The following is a 6437-nucleotide window of genomic DNA, read 5'->3' on the forward strand; positions in this document are numbered from 1 at the left end:
GGAGACTCCCTTATCGAGCTATGCCAAGCATTGTTGTACGATAGTTCGGCCAGCCATAGCAATGACACCCACGATTCCTGCGCGTCTTTTGCATAGCACCTCAGATATTTCTTCAGGGTTTGGTTGAGACGCTCCGTCTGGCCATCGGTTTGTGGGTGAAAACTGGTGGATAGGGCGGATTCAATGCGCAGAACCTTGCACCACATGCGCCAAAACCTAGCAACGAACTGGGGGCCTCTGTCTGAAATAATGGTTCTTGGTAAACCATGTAACCGCACCACTTGAGACAGAATTAGATGGGCGGTCTGACTTGCTGTAGGTAGGTTTCTACAAGGGAGAAAGTGACCCATCTTGGTAAGACTATCGATTACCACCATGATAGCATTGTATCCCTGATCCATTGGCAATCCTACCACAAAATCCACGCTGATGGTTTGCCATGGTTTTTCCGGAGTGGGCAAAGGCATCAGCTTGCCCTGGCTCTTCGCGTTTTCTCCCTTGGATCGAGCACATATCTCACACCGAGCTACCCATGTCGCAACGTCCTTAGCCCAACCTTTCCACCTGAAATGTCGTTGAACTATTTGCGCAGTTTTGGTGTACCCCGGATGACCAGCTGTTACCGCATCATGACACCAATTGAAGGCTTGCATTCGAAGTTCAGGTGTTGGTAAATACAAACGATTACCTTGCAACGGTATTCCATGCTTAAGGGTACGGTCCTGACTTACTTCGGCCCACTCCTTCCACTGAGCAGCAGACTTATGCTTAGAGACCTTTTCTAGGAAGTGAGATATATGAAGGGCACAAAGCACTTTTTCCGGTTGGATGATTGCTTCATCAGGTCTTGAAGTGATGTTCCTCGCGTCCCTTTGTCTAGACAGTGAATCTGCCTTGCGATTGTCGACCCCAGGACGGAAGGTTACTACAAACTCATATTCTGAAAAGAACAGCATCCACCTCATTTGCCGCTGGGTAAGCTGTCTAGCCTCCTTCATATACTGCAGGTTTCGGTGATCAGTATATACCGTGACCGGGTGTTGGGCCCCCCAGAGATAGTGTCTCCATTCCTGAAATGCCTTCTTGATGGCTAGTAGTTCTTTTTCTGCCACCGTATAGTTGAGTTCCGCAGCAGATAACTTCTTAGATAAAAACGCCACCGGATGAAGCTGTCCCGAGGTCTTGTTTCTTTGGGATAACACAGCCCCAATGGCTACATCCGAGGCATCTGCTTCGACTATAAAAGGTACTTCTGGCTGTGGATGCTGAAGTATAGGCGCTGAGCAGAAGGCCTGTTTTAAGAAGCAGAAGGCCTCCTCTGCCTCCTCTGACCAAACAAAAGACACTCCCTTTCTTAGCAACCTTGTTATAGGTGACACAATGTGGGAAAAATGACAGATGAATCTTCTATAGTAATTGGAAAACCCCAGGAAGCATTGCACGTCTCTCACACTAGTGGGCACTGGCCACTCTTGAACCGCCTGTATTTTTCTTGTCGACATGCAGAACCCTTCCGGGCTTAAATCCACCCCCAAGAACTCAACCTTCTGTACATGGAACTCGCATTTGCTCAGTTTGCAATAAAGATGGTGCTGTTGCAATGCCTGGAGTACTAGGGAAACTTGTTCCATGTGCCGCTCTATGGAGGTAGAATACACCAATATGTCATCTATATAAACGATCACAAAGTGGTCTACGTATTCTTTGAGAACATCGTTCAGAAAGTATTGGAAAGCCGCCGGGGCGTTACACAACCCGAACGGCATTACCAAGTATTCAAACAGGCCATAACGGGTCTTGAACGCCGTCTTCCATTCATCCCCTTCACGGATTCTGACCAGATGGTAAGCCCCCTTCAGATCCAACCTTGTATAGATAGTTGCCTCTTTCACCTGTTCCAATAACACAGGAATGAGGGGAAGAGGGTATCTATTCCTTATCGTGTTCTTGTTCAGCATTCGATAATCGATGCAGGTTCTCAACTCTTTATTCGCTTTAGCTATGAAAAAGAGTGGAGAAGCTGCCGGAGAACAAGATGGTCTAATGAACCCGATTTCCAGGAAACGGTCCAGATATCTTCGCAAATGTTTGGTTTCTGGGTCTGATAGAGCATATACCCTACAAGAAGGAAGGAGTGCTCCCGGAATCAGATCTATCTTGCAATCGTATATACGATGGGGTGGCAATGTCTCCGCCTGACCTTCGTCGAACAAATCCTTGAACTTGGCGTAAACAGAGGGCAATATCACCGCTTTCTCCACCACTGTGGCCAACTGTAACCCTTGAGCCAACGCTAACGCGGGGGGGTTATCATATAAGGAACCGACTTTCTCACTCCTCACGGACTGAAAACTAACCGTCTTGGTTTGCCAATCGATAACAGGATTGCTTTTTCTTAGCCAGGGCATTCCCAAAATTATTTCATACTGAGGAGCCTCTATTATATCTAGCCTGATTATTTCTCTGCGTGCCGGAGATACTCCACTGAAAACCAACCCCACATCCTCAGTTTGTTCAGTAAGGGGTCCAGACTTCAGTGGTGTACCGTCAAGTGCCAACACAATTTCGGGGTTCTTTCTTGGAATTCTCAGAAGTCCCAGTCTCTTAACCACCCCTTCATCTATGAAATTTCCCGTGGCTCCTGAGTCTATCATTGCCCATACAGGATGGTTTCGATCTTGGGACACCAGCTCTACGGATAACAACAGGTGTGACGCCTTTTCTTCTGGTGGCAAGAGGGTTAAAGAAGTCAACCGGAACCCCGATAGGGGTTCTATAAAGGGCAAATCCTCTTTCTCTGATATCTTCCCTGACGTCACCACGGCCTTTTGAGTGGGGGAGTAGGAGAACCTTTTTCTTGGTTTTTGGGGACATTCTCTCACATAATGACCCTTCCTGCCGCAATACATGCACAACCCCTGTACCCTCCTACTCTCTTTTTCGGCCTTTGACAGAGGTGCCCTAACGGCTCCCACTTCCATAGGTTCCCCGCATAAATCATGGGAATTAGGAACTGGTCGCCCCTCTCTTTCTGGAATGACCGGCCGCCTATCACCCGCTCTACGCTCTCCCCTTCTCTCTGCTAGCCGATGATTCAATCTCAAGGTAAGATTCACAAGTTCAGTACACGTGGAAGGCTGTGGATCTATTTGGGCTAGGATATCCTTCATGTCGTCTCTTAATCCTTGATAATAGAGAGACATTCTCTTCTCCTCTGGCCACTCTGATTCCGCTACCAGTCTATTAAAGGTGGTAAGATAAGTAACCAGGTCAGACCTCCCCTGTCTCAGTTCCAGCAATTCTCTATCAGCACTAAAGGTGGTTGTTCTGTGATCAAACACCTTCTCAAAGGCCGACCGAAAGGCATTCCAATCCGATAATAATGGGTCATCGTTTCTAACTAACGGCACTGCCCAGTTGGCTGCATCTCCCGAGAGATAAGAAATAGCGAACATTACCCTGGAAAGGTTAGAGGGAAAAGACGCCGGTCTACATGAGAATTGAAGAGACAACTGCGTTAAAAAAGCCTGAACTTTCCTGGGGTCCCCTGAAAACCGTTCCGGACTGGCCAAAGGGATTGGAGGGGAGACGTTCACGGTTATCTGCGGTGTAGATGCTGAGGCATCGAAGGGATTCCTAGTAAGCCTTTCTACCTTGTCCCTTAGTGCCGCTGCCTCCACCCTAGAATCTGCCAACTCTTGCTGCACTAACACTAACGCCTGTAATACATCATCCATAGATGCCATCTTTGCATTACACCGAGCAGGAGGAGTATTATTCGTGGGTGCGTTATTCTGTCACGGTGTAGGTACTCCTCAGACTCGGTGTGATGCAAACAAGGTCCACCTCCTGACACCACCAAGTCACTGATAAAAAACCACAGTGCATTGGAGTAATCAAGCGAGGGAAGGAAGGGGAAGGATCAGCAGGGACGGGATAACTGTAAAGAAAAATACACAGTGTTAATTATCACATTGTCTGTCTATTCTCATAAGGTCTCACTAAAACCAAAATGACCTGTCCTGCCCATAACTCATAAAGGCAGAACTAGTCCAAAGCCTGACTATGTTCCATCAGTATCACCAATGGATGCCCCAAGCCAACTACGGCCACTAATAATCACCTAAGGGTCTCACCGCCCTTCCTCTTAAACAATACTACAGTACGTATCACGAAACAAACATGAGGAGAAAGAATAAGGTGAAGAAAATCTATTTTGTACTTCTTCCTATGATTCAGTTAACCCACTAAGCCTTTCGTTAATGTCACGTATATTTGAAGAAGTAACTCGTTCATATCTCAGTGAATGTTGACAAGAATTATTTGTCCCGGCTGTTTGGAATCCTGCAAACAGTAAATCTCATTCGGAATTGCCGCCAACAAAAAGCCAAAAGATTATGTCTCATAAGATCGCCGTTCCTTTATTATGGTACTTCAAAAAGTAAAGTGCTCCAATATATGACAGTCACCCACAACCTGGCCGTAAGGAATGCAGAAATAAAGAAAGGCGATAGCCTCCGGCAAGTAGCAAGCTTGCCGCTTACCACCTTCTTAGTACTTGGAATTCGAAAGGAGGAGCAGCTAGGAACTCCTTCTGCCGGTAAAAGTCAGTTTCCAGGAGGGGGCCCTGATGAATCTCATTCCTCTTTTCCGGCCGCCGATGAATTCCCCCCTGGGGAACGCCGTCCGCTCCTACTTCGTTGAGGCTCCGACCTGCCTCATTAGCACAAATAACGCACACCCTTTCCAGGGTGCGCCGACTTTTACGCGATCTCTACCGCGCTGGGCTTCATGGGAGGTGTAGTCCCTAATGACTACAATCTCCCGATCGGTCCTGTAGGCGCCGGCTAGCACCTGACATTATATAGCTGTTACTACCCTGACGAGGCGTCGAAACCCTTTTCGGCGAGTAGCATGCTACTCCAGGAACCCAAAAGGAATTAGTGGTGGATTAGTATAGGGAAATATGAGTACAGTTTTAGTATTATTATGAGTTAAATTGAGCCGCGGATATGTGAGTTTTTTTTAGTTAGATTTACTGGAGTATTGTTTAATCTATTAGGGGTAGCGTAGGCCTGTTTGGTATGGTTGTAATGATAGTGAGAAATGCTGGTTCTGGTCTAGGTGATTTTTTTATTACCATTATAGGAATGGCACTTTTAGAGAGTCTCATTTCTCTGTGCTTATTACTCTGGTGTTTTGCAGCTTACCTCCAATCCACGTCTGGGGTAGAGTGACAGCTGGCTTTGTGCATACTTTTCTGACAGCCTGTGCACAGGGAGGATGGAGATGTCACAAGAGTGCATCCGCATATTGAATGGTATTCGTAGGCTGGAAGACCGAGATACAGGGCAGACCTGCATTTGTAAAGGCTGTGCACTAGCCTCACACAAAGGGATCATTTACCCCCCACTGATGTCTGGAGCCAATGCTGGAAGAGAAAGGGGACACTCATGGAACTGGTTAGTACTGGTTGGAACCTCTTCTCCCCCTTTTGTGGAGGCTGCGCAAAATGAGTATAAGTACCCTCACATTCTTAGATACTAATGGGCTACTGAACTGGACACTGGATGCTTCGGAATGGGCTCGCCAGGAACCCCTTTGGGGCTGCTACTGTTGTGCTGGCCTGTGACCTGCTGCATCACTTAGAGGAACTGCCATTGCCTAGGAACCCTTGTGCTGGCCTGCTTGCTTGGCCCCTGCAGCCCTGTGCCCCCATTGCTATCTCTAGGGGCTGGGTGGTGTGCCCACTTCCCCCTGTCTGGTATGCTGTAATACAATAGGAGCTCCTCAGTGGTCCCCTGCTTGAGGGTGGGAAGATAGCTTTATGTTTTCCTAAATTCTACGCAAAGTACAGCACCTGTGTTGCGAGGATGAAGTGCACTCCTTCAAGTGTCCACAGGGCACTGGCAGGCCTCTACATTAGAGGTTTTACCATTGCTGCCTGGGCAGAGACAAAGGAAGGAGCTCATGGGCTGGGCTGCCTCCCAAGAAGGGAGTTAACAGGCCGGGAGGCCCTGGAGGGCTCCAGTCGTGCTACATACAGAAGGCGCGCTATGCAAGAGATAGCAGCCCTTCCGTGCAGACATGGGCGGTTGCCATCTAATTCCCCCTTTCCTTTCTACTAGAAAGCCCAGGATGGTTTCACCCACCATACCCTGACTGGGGCCAACCCCAGCTGGAGGGGAATTTGTGGTTGTGGTGGCCCCCATGAGAGGAGCAGGGCCGCAGCTCTTTCTCACGAAGCAAATGCCATAGTTTGTAGTAGGAGCACTTGAGGTCCTTGGGGGATAGAGTGCCAGTCCATTCCATTATTGGATTCTCTCTAGTACGATCACAGGAGCTCCTGCATTTCACATATGATGTCAGGATCTACCAACCCTTGTATAACATATGTGCAGGTGCATTCATAATAATGACCTGGCATTTGGGGGGAT

Source organism: Pleurodeles waltl, chromosome 6 (genome assembly GCF_031143425.1).
Source record: "Pleurodeles waltl isolate 20211129_DDA chromosome 6, aPleWal1.hap1.20221129, whole genome shotgun sequence".
NCBI classification, from domain to species: domain Eukaryota; kingdom Metazoa; phylum Chordata; class Amphibia; order Caudata; family Salamandridae; genus Pleurodeles; species Pleurodeles waltl.